The following is a 25,877-nucleotide window of genomic DNA, read 5'->3' as shown; positions in this document are numbered from 1 at the left end:
CCTGCCACAACTTGAGACTGTGTCCCCTTGTTCTGTTGCTGGTTGCCTGGCAGAAGAGCCCAACCCCACCTGGCTACAGCCTCCCTTCAGGTAGTTGTAGACAGCAATGAGCTCTGCCCTGAGCCTCCTCTTTTGCAGGCAGCACACCCCCAGCTTCCTCAGCCTCTCCTCATAGGGTTTGTGTTCCAGACCCTTCACCAGCTTTGTCACCCTTCTTTGGACACTTTCCAGTATCTCAACATCTCTCTTGAATGGAGGAGCCCAGAACTGGACACAGCACTCAAGGTGTGGCCTGACCAGTGCTGAGTATAAGGGAAGAATAACCTCCCTTGTCCTGCTGGCCACACTGTTCCTGATCCAGCCCAGGATACCATTGGCTCTCCTGACCACCTGGGCACACTGCTGGCTCATCTTCAGCCTACAATCCACCAGTACCCCCAAATTCCTTTGTTCCTAGTTGCTCTCAGCCACTCTGTCCTCAGCCTGTAGTGCTGCTTGGGATTGTTGCAGCCAAAGTGCAGAACCCTGCATTTGGCCTTGTTAAATCTCATCCCATTGGCCTCTGCCCACCCATCCAGCCTGTCCAGATCCCTCTGCAGGGCTTTCTCCTACCTTCCAACTGATCAACACCTGCTCCTAGCTTGGTGTCATCTGTAAACTTACTGATGCAGGGCTCAATCCCCTCATCCAGACCATCAATAAAGAGCTTGAACAGGACTGTGCCCAGCACTGATCCTTGGGGAACACCACTAGTGCCAGCTTCCAACTGGATGTGGCACCATTCACCACCACTCTCTGGGCTTGGCCATCCAGACAGTTCTTGATCCAGCACAGTGAATGGGAGACTGAAAAGTGTAACAATGAAGCTTGTAACAATGCTCCAAATCCATACAACCCTTTTCAGACTTCTCTCCAAGTTGACTAAGTCTCATTATCTCCATTTTACTAACAGTAAAGCTGAAGCTCAAATAAACTAGACTTAATTCCATAACCCAACAGAAAAATGATCCTGAGGGCACAAGACCAAAGGCCCAGGTACCACACTACTGCCTTTGATATGAACCTTGGTCATCAGAACTCACATCTAATACTCTTGTCACTTTGCCTGAAGGAGAAATAGTTCACATACAATTTGAGTATAAATTGTGAGCAGCTTGGACAGGTTTGAACATTTAAAACTGGCATTTTTTTCTTCCCTCCAGAGGGCTTTACAAGGCATTTCTCTTGCTCCCAAACTCTTTTGGGATACCTGAGTCAATTCCAATCACATTTGCAATTGACTGAAGGATACAAGGGCTCCAGACTTTTAAGATATTACCTTGTGCAATTCAAAGCAATTGGATTTTTCCTGCAATTAGTGATTTCTTCTTTTCAACTATGTACATAGCTTTAGTTTCTGATTCTCCCAAAGCTCAAAACATTATACCAAGGCTTTTACATGATCCGGTCAAGAAAAAAACAATAATCATTTCTAAAATGATAATTGTCATATTTTCCATAATAATTAAAGATGTAATAGTTTATGCTACCTAAGCAGCAGCACTTGAGCTGTTCAAATGATTACCTTGAGTCCAGCATGTCTGGAAAGAGTAGCTCTTTCCAGTAACATGTAACTGTCCACAGCTATCATTCTCTTTGCTTCTACAGTTGTTTCCCCTCTGATTTCCTCTGTCTGTGAAGATGCACCACTTAGAATTTTCAAACTTATCTTTTCTCCATCAAATATGGTAACAAGTGGAATCCTGACTGCTTGGCATTATTTGCCAATGTACTGACAACATTCAGCTAGTCCCTGAGGTGCTGACAGCTCTGATTAGCCTTTGGAAAAGCCTCTCTGCAATAAAAAACAACTATCTGGTAGAGTCAGCTGTTCCTCAACAGCAGTGTCCACGGTTTGGTTGTTATAACCTTCTGTGGTGCTGGCTGTTTGAAATGCTTCATCACCACAGAGCAAGTGTTCAGCCTCATTTCCACCTGCTGGGAACTAGCAAAGGACCTCACAAAGACTTCCCTGGGCAAAAGTCCATCTGGGATGAAGTAGCATCACCAGCAGCCTACAGGGTGACTTCATGTGGCCACTCAGTAAGCACTATTCTCTAATTTAATCTCCTCTCTGCATTTTGCTGTTTCCTTCCCATTTCCATTGCCTGAAGTTTCTCCCTTAGAGCTGATGAGATTTTGGACAGCACATTGTGGTGGAGATTCCAGATCTAAAATCCATCAGCATCCACACCTCAGTGGAAAGCCTCCAGCATAGAGCAGGGGCAGAAACCACAGCCTGACTCCAAAGAGAAATCCTGAACCAAACTCCCATCCAGGAGAGATGTAGTTATTGAATGCATGAGGAGCAGATGTTTTAAAGCAGAACTGATGCTCTCATCAGCTAAACAAAAAGAGCAACCACACTGCTTTCACTGATCCAGATGAAAGCTTTTCCTGCCCAGCAGTTACCTACAGGAGAGAGCTCAGGGCCGAAACTAGCAGCCTTTACAACAATTAATACTGTTCCTGGCAGCAGAGGGCTTTGTGCAACCAGTATAACTTCAATAAATGCTCATTCACACTCTGAAATGTACTGGGAAGCTCTTGCAGAACGACATAATCCTCAGGACTTTTTTTCCTTGCTTGTTGATTGCCACAGCCTGCACTTTGCACTAGTTTTGCTTGGCTGAATTCTTCATATCATTAGGACTTAGAGCTCTTGTTGCTGTTTTTTACTTATTTATTTTTAATCAACCAATCCCAGCTGTAGTGTCAGAACTCTCTCCATCTTTGTGAGTTTCTGTTTCTAAGCAGATGTGAATTGATTTTGTACAATCCATTTTTAAGCTGTTGGACTTTTCTATCTCAAACTGCAACAACAATCTAGTTTGTCTGTTTGTGTGCACCAGGGAATTTTTATTAACCCTTCAGTACTGTAAGTCCTTGGCTCCTCAGCATGTCATCAGTCACAAATGTATATACATCTTCTACTTCCCTTTGCTCCCTCTGTGATACTTCACTTCCTTTACATCACACTTTAATAACTGGTGTCCTCTGCCAAAACTGTCTGAAAGCTGCTGAACTGTCAATCACACCAGAACTGGTCACTACCAAACAAAAACCAGTATTGGATTGGTTTTATGACTCCTAAGCAACCACTGCCTGCATTCAGAAAGCAACTGCTACTTAAAATTTCTTCCCAGAGGCTTCCCAGTGGCTATGCATAAATTTCCCAGCTCTTTTGTCTCAGTTTTAAGCCCTGATTTTATGTAAGTGTATTAACTCTATTTCCCCCTTGATTTGTATGGGAAGGATTTGTGAGCATAGAAGTCTGGAAGACAGTTGAAGTGCATTGTGGTTGGGCCACAAATAGATTGAGGGCAGCCCAGAGCTGCACACACTACTATGATGGGCAGGATTTGCTGTATCTACTCATAGCCGGGGAGTTACAGCTTGAGTGAAACATAGAATCATAGAATCAAGCAGGTTCGAAGAGACCTCCAAAATCACCCAGTCCAAACTATCACTCAGCCCCAACCAGTCAACCAGACCATGGCACTAAGTGCCTCATCCAGGCTTTTCTTGAACACCTCCAGGGATGATGACTCTACCACCTCCCTGGGCAGCCCATTCCAATGCCAATCACTCTCTCTGCCAACAACTTCCTCCTAACATCCAGCTGAGACCTCCCCTGCCACAACTTGAGACTGTGTCCCCTTGTTCTGTTGCTGGTTTTCTGGGAGAAGAGACCAACCCCACCTGGTTACAGCCTCCCTTCAGGTAGTTGTAGACAGCAATGAGCTCTGCCCTGAGCCTCCTCTTCTCTAGGCTGCACACCCCCAGCTCCCTCAGCCTCTCCTCATAGGGTTTGTGTTCCAGGCCCTTCACCAGCCTTGTTGCCCTTCTCTGGACACTTTCCAGCACCTCAACATCTCTCTTGAATTGAAGAGCCGAGAACTGGACACAGTACTGAGACTCACTGGGCTCCCTTTTGTTTTGTCTTCTATTTTGTTTCCATTTTCTTGTGCACCATCATTATTCTAGGCCCAGGACATGCAGCAGGGATTTACCTTTCGTTCTTTTTTTTTTTTTTTCCCCAAAGACATAGCTTCAAAATCCTTCTACAGCAAGAAGCTGGATTTCTACAAAGCAAGTAACTGCCACAGTGGTACCCATCTGCCCACATTTAGATGTCTGCAATGCAGATGTCCTCCTCTGAGCAGTGTTTAGATTCCCATTGCAGTCAATTGAGAGGAAAAAAACACTTCCAGGGCTCGGTTCATTTCTCAGTGTCTCTCAGATCACTACATCCTTGCTGTTTGGAAAGCTAAGCTTCAAGGCAAAATTCCCAATGTCACAAAGGCCATTAAAAATCTTGTACTAGTGACATCAAAAATGAGATAGCAGCAGTGCCCTATGCAGATGTACACTCTTTTTTCCCACACAAACAAAACCAAACAAAACAATTTAATCATCACCAGTGTAAAACAGCCTCAAAAGTCTGCTGAGAAAAAACATTTCCTGAGAACTCGTGGTTCTTGTTTCTTGCTCACACCAATAGTCTGCTAATGTTTAAGCTTGAATCATTCCATTGTTCATTTTCTGTTCCTTGGATTCAGAGCTCCTTAGCAGAAAAGACAGGGAGAAGCACTAACGTGCACCTGCTTTGGAATACCACTACCTCAAAGGACACTGTAGCCAGGTGGGGTTGGTCTCTTCTGCCAGGCAACCAGCAACAGAACAAGGGAACACAGTCTCAAGTAGTACCAGTGGAGGTCTAGGCTGGATGTTAGGAGGAAGTTGTTGGCAGAGAGAGTGCTTGGCATTGGAATGGGCTGCCCAGGGAGGTGGTGGAGTTGCTGTCTCTGAAGGTGTCAAAGAAAAGACTGGAGGAGGCACTTAGTGCCACAGTCTGGTTGATTGGACAGGGCTGGGTGCTAGGTTGGACTGGATGATCTTGGAGGTCTCTTCCAACCTGGTTGATTCTATGATCTCTTTTATTCGTCTTTCAGCTTCTGCTCCAGTGACCAACTCTACCACCTTCCAATATTACCCTAAACAGTGGATGATAAAACTCCATTTCAAGAATCAATAAACAACTCAGGAGACCTATCTCCCCATTCATGCAGCCTTCAGAAGAAAGATACAGTTTCCATGAGGTGCCATAAGGATGAATGTCCAAAATGTAAAAGCAAACATACAAAGCCACAGAACTTGCATTTTAGCATTACTCTACCACATTACACAAGGGCATTACAAAATCTCTAGACTTCCCAAATCAAAGTATTCTGTAACTAAGCAGCTACTTTATATAGAGTTTTCTTTAAAAATTGATATTTTTCTGCCACTTTTAAAAAATAATAGCACAGAATTTGTCTATCTAATCTCAAATTATTTCTTCTGGTATTTTTTTCTTTTTTGAGTTGTTCTAATTTTTTTTTCAGATTTCTCCATCCATATGTTAAAAAATTATAGAACCATAGAATCAACCAGGTTGGAAGAGACACATGATCTTTTAACAAAAGTGTATTTTGTGCATTAAAGAAAGCAAACTAAGGAAGAAATTTTAACAGGATATCTGCATTTCATCTTTTTCATAGAGTCACAGAACCAATCAGGTTGGAAGAGACCTCCAGGCTCATTCAATCCAAACTAGCACCCAGCCCCACCCAGTCAACCAGACCATGGAACTAAGTGCCTCATCCAGGCTTCCTGAACAGCTGCAGGGATGGTGACTCCACCACCTCCCTGGGCAGCCCATTCCAATGTCAATCACTCTCTCTGACAACAACTTCCTCCTAAAATCCAGACTAGACCTGCCCTGGCACAACTTGAGACTGTGTCCCCTTGTTCTATTGCTGGTTGCCTGGGAGAAGAGCCCAACCCCACCTGGCTACAGCCTCCCTTCAGGTAGTTGTAGACAGCAATGAGCTCTGTTCTGAGCCTGCTCTTCTACAGGCTGCACACCCCCAGCTCCCTCAGCCTCTCCTCATAGGGTTTGTGTTCCAGGCCCCTCACCAGCTTCATGATTTAATTGGTCTGGCTTCACTCTTCATTCAGCCCCTGTGTAACCTTTGATCACATCTTTGTTGTGAGACACCATCAGGAAGTAACTTCATATACCTGAATACTCAGTTTACTGCAGCGCAGTAGGTATCCACCCAGCTGCAGATATATTCATGCATATATTCACAGATGGACTGCTATTTTTTCATCTTATGTTACTTGTCCATTTCCTTTCTGGCAACATTCTTTCTTTTGTTCCTGGAAGGGATTATAGCATCTCAAAATAGAAGTGACTAATTGAATGTAAGTGACAGGAAAATTACATACAGATAATTCTCACTTAAATAGAGCTCAAAAGGCTTTCCTTGCATCAGAATTCCAGTAGTATCTCTGTTTAAGACATAGCTAGAGCTAGTCAAAGCAATTGTGAACATTAAAATAGTGGTTTTTTGATTCTCTTCTACCACCTGCCTCAATTTCTACATGAATCTACCATAATCTCCCTCAAGAGCTGCTAGCACTAGAAATTAATGCTGTATATGATCTAAAAAAATGAAAATCATGCATTGGAAATGGTTCCTCAATGCAAGAATTAGAAACATTTTGAAAGAATTATTCCAGAGCCAGCTTTCTAGACTGTTTTTAAGACAGTGAGCATTTCAAGCCTTGAAGATCCTCAGAGTTCCAGCATACTGATTGATGTAGAAATTGCATCCATCAAATAATCTTCTGTGGATATTGTTTATTATTGTATCTTAGGGGAAACTGCCAGATTGCATCTGTAAAAATTCACTGTAACTTATAGCACCCAAGAACATCTTACCAATGGGTTACAAATGGAAAAAGAAATGTGAACAAATCACTGGCTACTATAAACTGCTATTGCTTTATCTGGGGTTTCACCTCACAGTGACTCTTACTATGGGATGAACTTGCTGTCAAAAAATTCCATGCATTCAGCACAGAAGTGATAGATGGAGGAATGGGTTTGTATAGAAACATAGAATCAGTCAGGGTTGGAAGGGACCACAAGGATCATCTAGTTCCAACCCCCCTGCCATAGACAGGGACACCCTACCCTAGATCAGGCTGTCCACAGCCTCATCCAGCCTGGTCTTAAACACCTCCAGGGATGGGGCCTCAACCATCTAACTGGGCAACTCATTCCAGGCTTTCACCACTATCATGGTGAAGAACTTCCTCCTCACGTCTTGTATGTCCAGGTCTGTCCAAGCTGTTAAACAGTACATGGGAAAATGCTCACTAGCAGATTGTGTAACTGCAGAGGCTTGAGAGGGCTCTGGGCAACCTAATAAAAATAATTAAATAATCACAGACACATGCAGGTTGGCAAAGCCCCTCAGGAGCACCAAGTCCAACCCAGAGCCCTACACTACGAGACCCACTTTAAACCATAGCCCTCAGCACCACATCCAAAACACCCTTAAACACATCCAGGGTGGGTAACTCCACCACCTCCCTGGGCAGCTCATTCCAGTTCCTGACCACTCTCTCAGTGAAAAAACTTTTTCCTAATGTCCAATCTAAACCTCCTCAGGCTCAGCTTGAGGCCATTCCCCCTTGTTCTGTCTCCAATTACCTGTGAGAAGAATCCAGCACCAGCCTCTCTACAATGTACCTTCTGGCAGCTGTGGACAGCAGTCTCCCCTCAGCCTCCTATTTTCAAGCTATCGCCAGCTCCCTCAGTTGCTCCTAATAAGGTTTATTCTCTAGGCCCTTTCCCAGCTTTGTTGCCCTCCTCTGGACCCACTCCAGCACCTCTGCATCTCTCCTGTACTGTAGTGCCCAAACTTGAACACAGAACTCGAGGTGTGGCTTCACCAAAGCCAAGTCCAAGGGGACAATCACCTCCCTACGCCTGCTGGCCACAGCATTTTTATTTTAAGCCAGGATGCCATTGGCCCTCTTGGCTGCCTGGGCACACTGCTGGCTCATATTCAGCTGCCTAGCAGAAATCATGGATCTAGCTGAGGACACCTCTGATACTGCAGTAAGGGTTGGACTGGATGACCTTTGGAGGTCCCTTCTGACCCAGAGCATTCTGTGATTTTAATAGGTGAACATCACTTTAGAAAGTAGGGACATTGCTCCCTCCCTGCCATTGCCCACTCTAGAGACCACCACTCTACAGATAGGCTCCACTGATAGAAGCAGTTCAATAACCATCATTGGCTGCCTAGTGCCCCTGTGGGGTAGCAGCCCTTAGAAACATAGAATCAATCAGATTCTCCAGCCACTCTGTCCCCAGCCTGTAGTGCTGCTCAGGGTTGTTGTGGCCAAAGTGCAGAACCCTGCACTTGGCCTTGTTAAATCTCATCCCATTGGCCTCTTCTGCCCATCCATCCAGGCAAGGTCCCTCTGACCTTCTCCATGTGGACCCTGTGCTGTGCTCACTCGATATACTTGCATTTCACACAGGGGAAACCAGCCTCACCAGGTGAGCACCACTTCTCTTGGCCCTTTTCCACCTCAGGCAGCCTTACAAGCAACCTAATCACACCTGGGTGGAAACATTGCTCCTTGTGCTTAACCTGGCCAGCGTGCAGCCAGGAAGGCAAAGTGGTTTTGTCCAGATGAAATAAACATTTTAAAACAAGCAAACAAAACCACTCAACAAACTATTTTGGCTGTAACCTAAAGGAGAAAGGCTTTTCACTGGAAATAGGGGAAACCATAATTTGCTTTAGACCTCAGCATAGTGGAGGAGCTCCACATGTATTGGCTGTTTCCTTGGTGTCTCTGGCCTTTTCAGAAGCATGCAAAAAGAAAACTCTTGATTATAATTCAGTCATTGAATAGATTATTGTAATGCAGTTTTTAGCAGCTGTGCCCATTTAAATTCCCTATTAAACACACAAATCAGGATGCTCAGAATTCTTTCAGTGTTCATTTTTTAACAGAATGCAGAAAATAAAATCAATAGATACTGTTGCTAGGAACAGAACTCTACTGACATTTATCTTGATTCTTTTATTGATGCCTCAGTATTTGAGTGCCAACTGCAACTATTTATAATGGGAATCCATCTCCCCCCAGTGAATACATCAAATTTTTTGCTAAAACTAAGCCATTTACAACAAGGTATTTCTGATAAATTGAGAGGCTTGTATCCAGCTTCCCAGGTATTGTTTTCTCCCTTCTCTTTCCTTTCATTAATGTCTTAACAGTCAGGGCAGACAGGAGGGAGAAGCCTAGCCATGCAGTTCACAGGGCTTTGAGTGTCCTTGGTATTCATATGTTAAAGGACTTAGTTGAAAGTTAAACTACATTGGTCATCAGAAAATTAAGTGCTGACCATCATGTGCTTCCTTACTTTGGAATTCTTTTCTAGAGCACAAATCTTCAAAAAATCCTGAGAGTACTCCAAAATTTGGGAAAATGATATAAAATAACTGGGAGGTGGCTAAGAACCAAGGGAGTTTGTGTTTCAAGGGGAGCAGACTCCACAGACTTTCAAAGACAGTGGCTGCTAGCTCTGCTTTGGGAGGTTGGTGGCTGTTTTGAAAGTAGCACTGCAAAGGTCACTTCCCAGTCTTTGGGGGTAACAAACATACAGAACATCTGCTGAGCCATCACCTCCAACTTCAGCTATGCACAACTCGTTAGAACCAACGACACCATGGAGCTAACTGAACTTTGTTTAGGAGGCTAAAGAAAGCTGGAGTGGATGGAGCAAAGTTCTAGGGGCACAAAAAGTAGCTTCATGAAATTGTATGTTAAGTACAGGGTTAGATGGAGTCACTGTCCCTGGAGGTGTTGAAGAAGAGTCTGGATGAGACACTTAGTGCCATGGTCTGGTTGACTGGCCAGGGCTGGGTAATAGGTTGGACTGGATGAGCTTGGAGGTCTCTTCCAACATGGTTGGTCTTTGTGCTGGCAGGGTACACCTGTGAGACTGTCACCCTGCCCAGGAGAGTGACTGACTCCCTGAATGACATGAATTAAACACAAGGAGGGGATAGAGACACAGAACACACTTAGAATCATAGAAAGAAGGGACCTTTAAAAGTCATCTAGTTCAACCACCCTGCAGTGAGACATCCCCAACTAGATAGAGTTGCTCACAGACTCATCTAGCCTGACCCTGAAGATCTTCAGGGATGGGAGCAGAACAACATCCCTGGGTGACCTGCTCCAGTGTTCCACCACCCTCATAGTCAAGAAATTCTCCTTCCCTTGTTCCCTTCTGATACATCTGATTGGCAAGGTCAGTATGTTTTAATACAATTTAGCTTTTTTTCTCCCAGTCTTCTTAAGATTTGAATGTATTTGATGAGACAAAGATAAAAAAAAAAAGAGAACTATGAAGCTATAAAAAAATAAAAGCAGACAGCCAACATCACTCTTTCTAAAAGAGCATAAAAAGCAAAATGGACTTCATTTTCTAATTTCCTCAGGAAAATTTAACATCAGATGCGTCTTAAAAAAATATTTATCTCACATTGAAAGCAGACTGCCTATACTCAAAGGAAGTACTATGCTAAAAATATCTTCCTCATTCATCAATCAATCAATATCTGACTTCACTCAAATCACCAGAACACATTACATCTTGTTTATTAGATGAGTTATGCCCTTCTTCAGGAAGGTTTCTTCATAGAATCAGCCAGATTGGAAGAGACCTCCAAGATCATCCAAGTCCAACCTAGCACCCAGCCCTAGCCAGTCAACCAGACCATGGCACTAAGTGCCTCATCCAGGCTTTTCATGAACACCTCCAGGGATGTTGACTCCACCACCTCCCTGGGCAGCCCATTCCAATGCCAATCACTCTCTCTGACAACAACTTCCTCCTAACATCCAGCATAGACCTTCCCTGGCACAGCTTGAGACTGTGTCCCCTTGTTCTCTTGCTGCTTGCCTGGGAGAAGAGCCCAACCCCACCTGGCTACAGCCTCTTTTTGGGTAATTGTAGAGAGCAATGAGGTCTGCCCTGAGCCTCCTCTTCTGCAGGCTGCACACCCCCAGCTCCCTCAGCCTCTCCTCACAGGGCTGTGTTTCAGGCCCCTCACCAGCTTTGTTGCCCTTCTCTGGACACACTGCATTATCTCAGCATCTCTCTGGAATTGAGGAGCCCAGAACTGGACACAGCACTCAAAGTGTGGTCTGACCAGTGCTGAGTACAAGGAAAGAATAACCTAACTTGTCCTATTGTACACACTGTTCCTGATCCAGCCCAGGATGCCATTGGCTCTCTTGGCCACCTGGGCACATTTCTGGGTCATCTTCAGCCTACTATCTACCAATACCACCAGGTTATTTTCTGAGGTCTGTGTGCATATTTGGCTCTGTATTGTTCAGGAAAAGAAAATAAAAAGAATAAAACCCCCACTTTCTCTTTGAGTATCTTGAGGAAACTTTATTTTCCTTCACTTTCAACCTCCATCCAAAAAAAAAAAAAAAAGTTAGTTAAAAATAAGACATGCAATAGGATTGTCCAGTTCTGAGACTCAACTGATGATTCAATCAGGTAATTTTGTGGTCCAGCCCTTTAATATACATAGACTGGTCAAAATCTATTTCCTTAAGTGTGCTGCAATCAAAGAATAGCTTAATGTTGCTTATTCATGCCTTTGACTCTTTTTCATTCACGATGTAACCTCCAAATTTTTTTGCTAAAATTACTGTAATTGCATTTCTGATTGTATCTGATTTTCTTTCTCTGAAGGTACCTGTTACTTCTCTCCACTACATATCTCAGATCACCTAAACAAGGCTTTCACTCTCCTCCCTCTGGAACTCCAGTCTGCCTCTCAGTTTCAGATGAAAGCAAGTGCCAGTTTTGGGATGGAAAACTTTACCACAAACCTGAACAACCCCAATGCTCCCATGGGGTACAAAAATCATCAGAGGGTTGAAGCACCTCTCTTATGAAGAAAGGCTGAAAGAGTTGGGGCTGTTCAGCCTAGACAAGAGAAGGTTCTGGGGAGACCTTAGAGCAGCCTTCCAGTACCAGAAAGGCATTACATGAGAGTTGTTTACAAGTGCTTGTAGCACTAGGACAAGAGGCAATGGCTTTAAACTGGAGAAAGGTAGATCTAGATTGGACATTAGGAAGAAGTTCTTTGCTATGAGGGTGGTAAAACACAGGAACAGGTTGCCCAGGGAGGTGGTGGATGCTCCATTCCTGGAGACTGCCAAGGTCAGGCTTGATGGGACTCTGAGCAGTCTGATCTTGTTAAGGATGTCCCTGCTGACTGCAGGGATTTTGGACCAGGGATCTCTAGAGGTCTCTTCCAAGCCATGCATTTTATGATTCTGTCGTCATCATCATCATCATCATCATCATCATCATCATCATCATCATCATCATTTCCTTTACTGTTATGCTGCTTTTTTTAAAGTACCTTCTAAACCAACCACTCTCAAGAAGTTCTTTAGATTTAAAAAATAAAACAGGAGAGATTTTCAACCACCTTTGAGGAGTAAGGCTGGCATCTCTGTAACTACAGATGTAAAAACTCGGGACATTTAATCGTTAAGACATCACTGGCTGGGAAGCCTGCCACCAACATCCACACTTGATGCACATACATTGTCTTTTGGCTCTCTACAGCTATGCCCATCTGCTTCAGTGGCATGCTGCCTACTTATCAGCGAGGTGGAGAGCTTCAGCATGCAGAGATGCCAAAGAAAGGATTTACATGGGTAGCCTGTAAAACCCTGAAAGCACCATTTCTTTTGTAGGAAGAAATGTTAGTGCTGAGATACTAATAAACTACATCTTTGGGAGGGTTGGGTTTTTTTGCACTCACTGAAGATGGGGTTTGCCAAAACCATTTTTACATCTCTTTTACAAATAAAGACATGGCACTGGTAGGCAAAAGGAAAGCAAGCAGTATTTACAGATAAGACACTCAGGAACAAGGCTTTTATCGAGAGTAAATACAGAGTATGGCAGGTAAAGGTAGTAGGTTGAGAGATGTTCTCCTGCCCCTCTACTCCAACCTAGTGAGGCCTCATATGGAGTACTGTGTCTGTCTCTGGGCCCCTCAGTAAAGAGGGACATAGAACTGCTTGAGAGAGTCCAGTGCAGAGCCACAAAGATGATTAAGAGAATGGAGCATCTCTCTTATGAGAAGAGCCTGAGGGAGATGGGGCTCTGCTGCTTGGAGGAGACTGAGGGGAGACCTCATCAGTGTTGATAAAGATGTAAAGGTGACTGCCAGAAGGGTGGAGTCAGGCTCTGCTAGGTGATGCCTGATGACAGGACAAGGGGCAACGGGTGGAAGTTGAGGCATAGGAAGTTTCACGTTAATGTAAGGAGGAATTTTTTCACTGTGAGAGTAACAGAACACTGGAACAGGCTGCCCAGGGAAGTTGTGGAGATACTCAAAACCTGCCTGGATGCATTTCTGTGTGATCTGATATAGGTGACCCTGCTCTGGCAGGGGGTTGGAGTGGATGAGCATTTGAGCTCCCTTTCAGCCCCTGACATTCTGTGATTCTGTGATATAGTTTAAGTATTGTGCAGTAGATGCCAGTAATTCAGAGGACAAATAAACTACCCCAAAATACTTCAACTCATGTTATGCATTTTGAAAGAAAGACAGATTTATGAACGCAGGAATTGGATCGCATTGAGAGGCAATGGATTGAAGCTTGTGCAGAGCAGATTTACAGTAGATATTAGAGAGAAATTCTTTACAGTGAGGGTGGTGAAATGCCAGAAAAGGTTGCTCAGGGAGGTTGTGAGTGCCCCCTACCTGGAGGTGTTCAAGGACAAGTTGCATGAGGCCTTAAGCCAACTGGGCTAGTGGAAGATGTCCCTGCCCATGGGTGGAACTAGATGATCTTTAAGGTCCCTTCCAACCAAAACCATTCTATGAATCTATGAATTCAAACAGATTATTACATGACAACATACAGCTTAGATGTTTTAAATAGCCCTATTGTGTCCTCCAGAGATGTCACACCACTCCCACAGAAATTTAACTAGCATTTAACATTCTCTTTTCAGTTGCTATCAGGTACAAACCTTAATAAAGAAACACATTCTTTTCAAAATGATTTTCCCCCTTCTTGAGTGAGTCAGAGTGACAAAATTCCATGGAGAGTACAACTGCATCAGAACTAACAACTAAAAGAGAATACAATTGGATCTACGTATAAAGGTAACAGAAGAAGTCGCAGCTGTTTGGAATGTGAACCTTAAAACACAGAGTAGCTACTAGAAACAAAAACCCAGTACATTATTTCTTCAGGCATAAAAAAAAAGTCTGTCATTTTCCCATTCTCAAGAGAAATTTAATGGAAAATGGATCACAGAAACATTACTTAGTGCCTGTGATGAAACAAACAAACAAATTGTGCTGATTGTGAGGTGAAAGCACCCAGTTTAAATAGTTCTGGCAGGAAACATTTACGACATCAGAAGATTATTTTCTGCAACAAACTGGTGATTAATGAAAGACCCAAAGGCTGGGGACTTGTTGGAAGAGATTTAAATAAAAAACACTCACTGGAGTATAGTGTTCTGGAGTTCTTTGCAAATCCATCTTTAAAATACATGGGGAGTGTAACAAAATGCTATGAAAATATCGCTCCAGCTCGCTTTGGATGTATCACCTGAAAACAACTCCTGTTCAGCACAGGCATTATTTCAAGCTAAAATTAGACCCAATATTGTGGAATCATAGAATCAGTCGGAGTTGGAAGGGACCACAAGGATCATCTAGTTCAAACCCCCCTGCCATGGGCAGGGACACCCTACCCTAGAGCAGGCTGCACACAGACTCATCTACACTGGTCTTAAACACCTCCAGGGATGGGGCCTCAACCACCTTCCTGGGCAACCCATTCCAGCCTCTCACCACTCTCATGCTCAACAACTTCCTCCTCGCATCCAGCCCAAACCTACCCACCTCCAGATTTGCTCCATTCCCCCCAGTCCAGGTACTCTCTGACAGCCTAAAAAGTCTCTTCCCAGCTTTTTGTATGCCCCCTTCAGATAATGAAAGGCCACAATAAGGTCACCTGGAAGCCTCCTCTTCTCCAGACTGAACAGCCCCAACTCTCTCAGTCTGTCCTCATAGCAGAGCTGCTGCAGCCCTCTGAGCATCCTCCTGGCCCTGCTCTGGACACGCTCCAGCACGTCCACATCCCTCTTGTAATGGGGGCTCCATAACTGGATGCAGGTGTTTATTATAGACATCCTAATTCAACAAACTGGAATCTAATGAGATTATTTAATCTTTACATTCAATGAGTCTTTAAAAAAAATCTAGAGAATATGAGGAAATGAAACTGATTTGCAAAGTACAAGATGCATATGAATTTGCCCTACACCATCAATACAATCTTAAGAGGTCCCTACCAATCTCTACCATCCTATGATTAATGTGTTGGTATCTCAACTCCTAGTGATAATTGTAGTTGTATGTAGTGTAGCCTGATGGGCAGGTAGGCCATAAATGCTGCAGACCTTTCTTGTTTCATGCATGGGCACTTTGGGACATGGTTTAGTGGCTGGGGTGCTCTTGGGTTGGACTCAATGATCTTGGACGACTCTTCCAGCTGAAACAAATCTATGGGGAAACAACATGAGGAGATCTAGCAAATACTGTGAAGAAAACTAACAGTAGGAGTATACAGTCCAAAAGCGGACTCAAAACGTAAACTCAGGCAGCTTTACTTTCCTTTAGAGGGTCATTGGGCAAGATGATTTTTAGGGGTTCCTCCTAGTACAGCCTTTCCTCAGGTTCTTAGATTCTTACAGATATTTGTTGACATTGTGACCCTAAGCACAGCTCAGATGGAAAAGCATAGCCATTATTTTGATAAACAGTGCTGCAGACCCTTTCCCAGCACTTAAAGATCCTTTCCCAGCACTTTCCAGAAGCCAATAAAAAAGAGGAATAAAATAGCAGGTTGTTGAAAGGGTGATAGCTCAAGGAATTATAAGGAAGTAAGAAAGGTCAACAGTGAGGGAATAAAGAGCTGATATTTCAAACTGAGTGGGAATAGGACCAGATGCCAAGATGGCATTTGATGACATTAGTCACGAAAGGCATGGTAGCTCCCACATTGTGGCAGAAGAGCTGTGTGACTTCCATTGCAGCAACAGAGCTTGCCATGCAAAATCTAAGTACTGCTAAGCCAAGAAGCTTCACCAGTGGCCCCAGCATTACCACATCAGAGAGACTGTGATGACAGTTTTGTGACAGGAGACAACAGCATGACAGACTGAGAAGTTTGGTTGGAAAGATAATGGGATTTTGAAGAGACCAGACTGAATTATTCCAAATTCTGTAAGACACATTGAAGCTGAACAGGTTTCTTCCACTTTACAAATCCTTTTTAGAGTGCTAGATCAAGAGCATCCTCCTCCTGGCATACAGAAATAAGTATTGAAACACACAGCGGGAAAATGTTGTCATTTTTTAATTGCTGTTACCTTAAGATCAGCAGGAAAACTTTCTGAGCATTGAAAAAAAAAAAACAACTGTGACTATGGAAGCTAAAGTTCATGCATTTATTTCATGCTTGAATTACTTTAGAATATGATGCTTGCTTGATTACTTGGATGTTTCCAAAGTAATTTACTGACCAAGCACAATAATGTATTTCCTGCATAGTAAAAAAGAAGGAAATGACCTTCAATACCATCTAGTTCAAATCCTCATTCCATGGGCAGGGACACCTTCCTCTAGATCATGTTGTTCAAGGCCCTCTCCAACTTGGCCTTGAATACCTTCAGGGACAGGGAATCCAAGGCCTCCTTGGGCAAACTGTTCCAGTGTTTCACTGCTTGAATTCATAGATTTATAGAATGGTTTTGGTTGGAAGGGACCTTAAAGATCATCTAGTTCCACCCATGGGCAGGGACATCTTCCACTAGCCCAGTTGGCTTAAGGCCTCATGCAACTTGTCTTTGAACACCTCCAGGTAGGGGGCACTCGCAACCTCCCTGAGCAACCTTTCCGAGCATTTCACCACCCTCACTGTAAAGAATTTCTTCCTAATATCCAGTCTAAATCTCCCAGCTTAAACCCATTCCCATTTGTCCTATTATCCTATTATTTTTCTATGTATCACAGCAGAGGTTCACTGGATGTTGCTATTCAATACTTATTTTTACCTTCATCATCCAGTCCTGCCTTGTGCTTTATTTACTGAATATCATCCTCATTCAGTTGGTGGATTTTCTTAGGTTAGCTGATTTACTGCAGCTTCTGAGCACATCCTGAGTGTGGATTACCTTCCCAAGACCCTGCCTGGGCAGGGTAATAGTTATTAGTCCCATGTTAGAGATGAAAAATTTCTGCTGCAAATGTGTCTGGAGTGCTGAAGGCAACCACATTATTCATTACTAGTGAGAGAAACTCATGTTGTGCACTAATAAGGAGATGCTCGCTTTGATCACGCAATTAAAGACTGTAGCATAATTCAAAAACACAGGTGGTTAAATAAAGGTCACAGAGGCGCCTTCAAATCTGCAACTTTCCCAGTCTTGGGTACTGCATTTGCAGCTTTAATAGACTCTTGTTGCAGTGCATGTAAAAGCCTGGATATAGATATTTTCACAGCTGTGCTCGTGCTGTGGGTAGTGGGCGTTAAGCGCTCAGGTAGTCGTTGTTTATAACGTGTGCTGATCAGTGTCCTGCACATGAGCTGATCATACCAGGAGGATAATGCCTTTTTAGCTCCCAGGTGAGTCTTCTATTAACACACAATGATAATAAACAATCCTAGCCTATTGAAAGGAAACACTGAAAACAAGAAGAAACCCTTGAACACAGAGGCAGATGCTGATCTGCATATGTGACTTTGGAGATTCAGCCTTTCAGAACAGCTCTGTGCCAATCAAGTCAACAAAAATCACAGGAGGCAGCATCCCACCAGCAACAATTAGCTCTGAGCAGCCTGATCTAGTAGGAGGTTTTTGTGACCATGACAGAGAGTTGGAATCGGATGATCTTTAATGTCCCATCCAGCTTAAGCCATTCTATGATTCTGTGATGATGATTCTATGATTATATGGGCCAGAGGCTCCTGTACTTTGCCTTCCTCCCTTTCCTTCCAGTGAACAATGCTTCCTTCCCCTCCTCCCCGTGCCTGGTGCAAGGAAAGGATGGTCTCCTTTGTTCTCCATCCTGCACAGTTGCCAGTTGTCTGAGCCAGGAGAAGCACCAGACAGAACGAGTGCCCGTGCAGCCCCCAGGGTTCACCCGTCTGTTGTCTGTTGAGCAGGAGCAGATCCTGCTCCCTCAGCACCATAGCTGTAGCAGGAGGGATGGCTGCACGCTGGCTGTCTTGCCTCGAGTTTGCTGCCATTTCCTAAGTCAAAATCACTGCCCATGCAAACAAAGCCAGATGAATTAGCAATGGGGACAAGTGACAGCCTGAAACAATGCCCTGTGGCATCTCTTCCCTCTTTCTTTCCATGTTAAATGTCAAATTGGCAGAAGAAAAAAACAATCATGTAGTGGTTAACAACAAACAAATACCCCCAAAGAAACAACAAAAATAACTGTTTACTTTTTAGTTCCATTGATCCATATGAGTCAGACAGGCTGAATTGTTTTAACTGGAAAATTATAGACAGACTTCAGCAAAACTTTTGTCTGAAAGGTTTATCTCTAACCATAAAAAAAGGTTAAGTATGGAGGTCCTGTGATGGAAAATGCTAGACAACTTTGGGGGTAAACACTGCCAAACCTGACTATCATTATGTAAATCATTCAACAAATCCACTCATTTCTATTTCCTCATTCTCCTTTAGAACTTCAGCTGCTGAGCAAATGCACTGCTGGGATTTCAGTAATATTCAGCAGATATGTCCCTGCTCTTTGATGCTACATCAAAAGAAACAGAGTCCCATAGAAAAGCTTTGCTGTCCTTTCATCTACAAGAAATTTCAGTGGATTACCCAAATCTTGCTGCTTTTTGCTGGTCATCTCTCCTCATTGTCAGAAATTCTTTTGCCCTAATTCCTTCATTACAGGCATCCCATAGCAGTAGCAATACAGAGAACAAACAGGAGAATCTCTAAAGCAAGGAGGGTAAGGAAGATAGGAATATTAATACTGCAAAGAGACTTAGCAAAAAAAGTCTCAGAATAGAGGGAGAGAAAGGTTAAGTAAATAAGATAATGTTCAAATACCTAAACCACAAGAGGTCATTGAAGAGTATGGCCATATCTTTAAGGAATAAAAAGGGTAATTTCACTGACAGAAGAAAGAGATAACTCTAAAATGCAGACAGGATCTGTGCCTCACATAAGCACTTGGGGACAAAAGCCAGAAAGATAAGTATAAAACTCCAAGAGGAAAAAAAATATAAATGTCATGAGTATCATTATCAGGTCAGTAGTGGTCAGCAAGAAATTAGAGCTGGAGGATTAAGAAAACTTCCATGACACTTGGAATCTGTCCCAGAACACTAATAAAATTGCAGGAAAGAGAAAAGAACAATTAGCTTGTATTTGCAATCTCTTAGCTGCACAGTCACACTTCCATAGAAAAGCAATGGAAAGAGCTACAATGCAGTTTGGCATTAAAATGAAAAGGTGTCAATCTAGAACAGCCAGAGACTTAGCACACAGTTCTAGCTGTAGCGTTAGAAAACTAACTCTCCCCCACCACTCAGTACTGGTCCAAAGCAATTGGAACGTCTTGGCTTAGCTGTATCCACCTGGCTTCACCTTGGGGCCAGAGAAAACACTCATTGTGTTAACTGAGCTGAGTAGCAAAAGGCACAATTAGGGAAAGCAGAATCCTTAGAACTCTCTGCCCTTTGGCATTATGAACACTCACTTGTCTCACCCAGTCTGAGACCACATTTGCCTGGGAACAAAGAATAGTGCATCCTGGTCCTCTGCCCAGCTCCAACATTGGCAGCTGAATTCATTCTACGGCAACCTTGTCTGCCCCTAGTTTAAGTGAGAAACTGTTGTCGTGATGACACTCCCATGGCACTCATTTCAGAAGAGAATGCTGCAGAAAGGAGATGAAGCATCATAAGAGGCTGTTGTGAGGCTGGGATATCCAACTCACATTCTTCATTTACCCCAGAGCCATTCTAAGTGGGCTGATGTCTTTGCCTGCTGAAGGTGTATTAGGAAGCAATGAAGTGGATCTTATTTTAGTTATCCCATGGGATATTCTTGCAGACATTCAAACTAATAAATGGCAAGTCTTATAGAAGGTCTCAAGTGGAGACTGCAGATGTGATCCCTTACCTCTTGCTAGAAAGAAGCCAGGGCAATTGTTTTGATGCTGTAGGGATTTTTGTCTTAATACCTTATTCTGTTGTAAAAACTGAAAGACCACTATATATAAACCTGCAGAAATTAAGCCTTCTAAAGCCCACAGTGCAACATGTGTATTGATGAAAGAGAGAGAAGGGAAAATCTATTTAACTACAGGAAAGTCCTGAATCCTGGTCTTAAGAAACATGCCAGTCCTTTAAATTCTTGACTCTGCCATGAATTGCACTGTTCAGAATCATTCCACAAAAAGATCTGTAGCCAGCATGTATAAATCACTGCTGTGACAGATTGGAGTGAGAATATCTGTTTGGTGTGGCAAGTCTACAGCTCTTTCCCATATGCCTTCTGATATCAAACCTATTCCAAACAGGGTGTCAGCAGAAAGAGATAATTTACCATCCAGGAAATTCAAAACCTCTTGTAGGATTAGATTGATTCCTTCACTCTCTGCATGTTAGAGCACAAGTCAGAAATGGACCCTAAACTGGATCTGTAAAGCATAGGATGTCTGGCATCCAAAGATATAATGAACATATACTAAGTTTTAGGAAGTAGAAAGCGTTAGAAAACCCCAACTTTGGTTCGTTTTACTTCACAACTGGATAGCACCAAAACTATTATCCATACAGCTACATATTTTAAGGCTCTATCACAAGGGTTGTGGCACCTCCACAGACAAATATTTGTTAAAAGACAGTTATGTAAATGAAAATATTCTTAAAATCATAGAATCAATCAGGTTAGAAGAGACCTCCAAGATCATCCAGTCCAACCTAGCAGCCAGCTCTAGCCAGTCAACCAGACTATGGCACTAAGTGCCTCATCCAGGCTTTGCTTCAACACCTCCAGAGACAGCAGCTCCACCACCTCCATGGGCAGCCCATTCCAATGCCAATCACTCTCTCTGACAACAACTTCCTCCTAACACCCAGCTGAGACCTCCCCTGCCACAACTTGACACTGTGTCGTCTTGTTCTGTTGCTGGCTGTCTGGCAGAAGAGACCAATCCCACCTGGCTACAGCCTCCTTTCAGGTAGCTGTACACAGCAACGAGGTCTGCCCTGAGCCTCCTCTTCTCCAAGTTAAACAACCCCGGCTTCTTCAGCCTCTCCTCACAGGGTTTGTGTTCCAGGCCCTTCACCAGCTTTGTTGCCCTTCTCTGGACACGTTCCAGCACCTCAACATCTTTCTTGAACTGAGGGGCCCAGAACTGGACACAGCACTCAAGGTGTGGCCTGAGCACTGCTGAGCACAGGGGCAGAATAGTCTCCCTTCTCCTGCTAGCCACACTGTTCCTGATCCAGGCCAAGATGCCATTGGCTTGCTTGGCCACCTGGGCATGCTGCTGATTCATCTTCAGCCTGCTATCTACCAGCACCCCCAGATCCCTTTCTTCCTGGCTGCTCTCAGCCACTCTATCCCTGTAGCACTGCTTGGGGTTGTTGTGGCCAAAGTGTAGATGTAGAGATAGCCATGGCATCTTCCATGTACTTCTAAATGACATTTTATCAAGAAGAAAGTTCCCCAAACAATGCAGGGTAGAACTGCTCTAACCCTTTCAGACACCTCACAGAAACCTATTATGCAATATAAATATCACTTCTTTCTGATTCTTGAAGACCAGGTAGGAAAGATCAGTTCTCTAAGTGTTTAAAGCACATTTGTTTAAGGTTAATCACCCTCTATCCATGTAGCAGAAGAAATGCTGAGGAAGACAATTTACAGATAGACAAAGTCTCATGTGCTATCCTCCAATTCTGAAGATTTCAAATGTGAGCTTAAAAGTTTATGGTAAAACAAAGTGAAAAAAACACATTACAGGTAGAGAAATAATGAATAACATAAAAGGACATGGTGAAGATTTGATCCCAGTGTAAGAAAGTACATTTCCATTCCTGCTTGTTACATATTACTCTCAAGTCGGAGAGCTGCACAACTAATTTAGATGCCTCCAGAGAAAAAGGGATACTGTTTTACTCAAAGAGCTCTCCTGTGATGGCATTTTAAGCTGTGATCAGCATTTTCTAGCCAGAAGAACAAACTGCAAAATGTTAATAAATTCTAAATGTGCATACAGCACTGCAAGAATAAAAGGAGAGAAACAAAGTTCTTTCTAATAACAAAAATAGAAGAAGTATTTTAGCTCTGCTGTTCACATAAAGGTTCAGTTTTGTTCTTAATAGAAGTGATTGAGACCCAGAAGGGGAAAATACATCTAACTACATTTACATGACTGCTGTTAGATCATCAGTACAAAAGCTACTTCATTACTATATTGTCCTCCTTTGCTGCACATGTGATTGTAAAAGAAGACATTTAGATCACAGAATGGTTAGGATTGGAAGGGACCTTTAAAGGTCGGCTCATCCAACCCACCTGCATTGAGCAGGGACACCCCCAACTAGATCAGGTTGCTCACAGCCCCATCAAGCCTTACCTTGAATGTCTTCAGGGATGAAGCATCTACCACTCTCTGGACAACCTGGGCCAATGTTTCACCACTCTCAATGCAGAAAAATAGATTCCTTCTATCTAGTTCTGATGGTTTTGCTGATCCCTGCCCACCCACACTTGTGAAAATCACCCAAACTAGATTCAGCTGAGCTGGAAATTAGAATGCAGCTTTATATATACAGCTGAGCACAATACACAAGCAGGTATTTACAATATATACAACTATAAACAGAAATGTACCAGTTAAAAAGATAATACAGAATTACAACCCTTTGTGGTGGTTTGGGTGTTGGCCCCTCCCCCACACTTTGGAAATCACCCAGACTAGACTCGGCTGGCTCTGGAAATTTGAATGAAGCTTATATTTACAGCTTAGCACAAGATACAAGGAGATACTTACAATGTCTACAGCTATAGATAGAAAAATACAAGTTAAAAGGTAATACAGAAACAACAGCCCTCCCAGAAGCCTGAGTCCCCAGGAGTGGCTCCCAACCGCCCTTCCACCTTCTCCCACTCTGATACCTTACCCAGACATTGCCTTTTGCCCCAAGGAAGAATGGGGGGGTCAGTCAGAGGGGTTAAGAAGCAAGTGGATTAATCAGAGAGATGGAAAGTGAGGTTAGAGAGAAATGCAGCCCACAACCCAGACAAATAATTACTTCCTTAACTATGTTTGGATTCTTGCTCTTATACCTCTCAGCAAGCCTATGAGTGAAGTAGACATCACCATTAATTTCCTTTCACAGCCTATAATCTAGTTATTCTCACCAAAACACTCTAGCTAGCTTCAAACTAGCACACCCTCCCAGAAACCAGAGTCTCCAGGAGGGGCTCTCAACCACCTTTCCACCTCCTTTCCACCCCTCTACCTTATCCCAGACTTTGCCTTATGTTCAAGGTGAATTTGGAGAATCAGCCAGGGGGGTTAGGAAGCAGAAGGATTAGTTACACAGATGGCAAGTTAGAGAGAGAGAAGGGAATTAGCCAAAGCCAGAGAGCAATTCTGTTACTATGTTTGTCTTCTTGTTTTTAATCCATCTCAGCAAGCTTATGAGTGAAGTAGACATCACCATTGTTTTATTTTCACAGCCTATCATCTAATTCTTCTCATCGAAATATTCTAGCTAGCTTCAAACTAGCACACTAGTCTAAATCTCCTCTCAGCTTAAAACCATCATCTCTTTTCCTGTTGCAACAGGCCCTGTTAAATAAGCCTGTCCCTGTCTTTCTTACAGACCCCTTTAAGTACTGAAAGACTGCAATAATGTCTCTCACTATGAAGTTTTCATTCCAATGCTATTTCTAAGAATATTTTTAAGAGATGTACTGAAAATTGTGCCCAGGAAATAATCCAAATATCACCTGAGCAGGTAGTAAATTTCAGCTACCAGCCTAACACCACTTCTGTCCGAGGCTGACTGTAGAGAAGAAGTATGTCTTGAATTTTTTTTATTCCATTGTCAGACACAGTTGAATTTTTTTTTAGCTTATTTGTAGCTGTGCTGTGCTCTACAAATAGTTTTACACTTGTCAACTGCTTCTGGCATATTTAGAGATTTCCCAGTGGTGTGAGATTTCCTGCCTTGTGTTACTATCCTAACAAAGATCAGGTAAGCAGTCTTCAATGTTTTTTCCCTGGCATAGTAACATAAATTATAGCTGCTTATTTTACTCTTGTAATTTCCTTAGGGGGAGGGGGAAAAAAAAACAAACCTATAGTCTCATCTTTAAACTCTTGTTGCTTTGTGGCCAAGTGTCTGAGAGGCTTTGATGGGTTTATTGCCTCATTTGCAAGCACAAGAAGCAGAAAACAACAACAACAAACAAACCACCAACAAAAAAATATTGCCATATTTTGTAACAGATTCCACAAGTGAAAAAAAACCCCACCCCAACAAACAACAACCTCCGCAGCAGCTTCTCATTCTTCCCACTAGAAATTCCCAGAACCTTTTCTAAACCCAGCAAATGTTAAGGACCTGAAAGACTTTTCAGAGCACTAGAATGTTTGCAGCTATCCCAACTATGACACGTGTTGCTCTAGCGTTAGCTCAGGACCCAAGGACTTTAGTTTGTGGCGTCCATCCTGTTCCTAGAGCATACAGCTCCAAGCAAAATTGTGAGATCACCAATTCTTGGGAATCAGAGATGCAATAATTGGGTTATATTTACCCTTGAAAGTAAAATTGGGTAGCTGTAGACTGTGAACTCCACGTTGGGTTTTTTAGCTCCACATTTACCCTCTTCATTTCACTTTTAGCAATATTGTCACATCTTGGCTGACTTCCCATCGACATTTTAACTGTCTCCGGAACCAGCCCTGTATCTATGACGACTGTTTCTACCTTTGAAACAGAAACAGAGCTGTTTCTCACCACCCACCCACACAGCCACTTGTTAGAATTTCTTATCCTTCAGCATTTTCCCTTTTACCACCCAAATGTGTCAATAATTAAGCCTGACTCACAGTTCAGCGGCTGAAGGGCTGGAAATTGGTGACACCGTGCTACAACTGAGCATGACTTCGCAGCGAAGTTCTCCTTTCTTAATGACCTGCACTGGAATTGCTGCAGAACCTGTTTACTAATGTTTACCCTCTCTCTGCGTGCATGCCATACGTTGCTCCTGCATGTCCATTTGTGTTTCTCCTTTAGCAAGCTCCACACAGTGCAAAATCTGACAGCACATTTGGTAAGTAAAGTGGAACAATATCAAGCTGGTGCTAAAAACATTTACCCAGGACGCTCAGGAGTTTCACGCTTGATTCTAAATCCAGCTCCAATACTACGAAGATTTCAGAAGGACAGAGCAAAGATTTCATAACCATTTCTTTTCTTTGCCATGATCAATCAACTTGTCTTCACTTAACAGCAATAAGTGAAGGAATATTGGGGTCACCATCAAGTAACACTTATTGCATGGGCAGAAATCAACATTTCTGTGAGATCTAATGCTTGAATCCAGTATGATTACTGCAACCCTCATTCAAAAATACCTGCAAACTTACACAACTAACTTCAAGCCAAGTCCACAAGAGGAAATGAAACTTAATGAGACTCATCAAGCACGAGACAATGAGACTCACGAAGCATGAGACAGTGACTGAACAAAATACAATGCTAAATGGAACCCTAATAAAGAACAAACCTTGTGGTTTGGTTTTGTTAAATGTAGTGGGTGTCTAACAGACAGTATCCAT

The 25,877-nt window shown here is 43.1% G+C and overlaps 1 protein-coding gene across 4 annotated transcripts in view; it reads right to left on the bottom strand.

Moving 5' to 3' along the window:
* NKAIN2 (sodium/potassium transporting ATPase interacting 2) overlaps positions 1–25,877 on the bottom strand; it is a 621,679-nt gene that overhangs the window by 306,981 nt on the left and 288,821 nt on the right. The window lies entirely within an intron of this gene.

Source organism: Pogoniulus pusillus, chromosome 33 (assembly GCF_015220805.1).
Source record: "Pogoniulus pusillus isolate bPogPus1 chromosome 33, bPogPus1.pri, whole genome shotgun sequence".
NCBI lineage: Eukaryota > Metazoa > Chordata > Aves > Piciformes > Lybiidae > Pogoniulus > Pogoniulus pusillus.
Note: the sequence above shows the minus strand (reverse complement) of the source record. Positions and strands in the feature narration are given on the sequence as shown.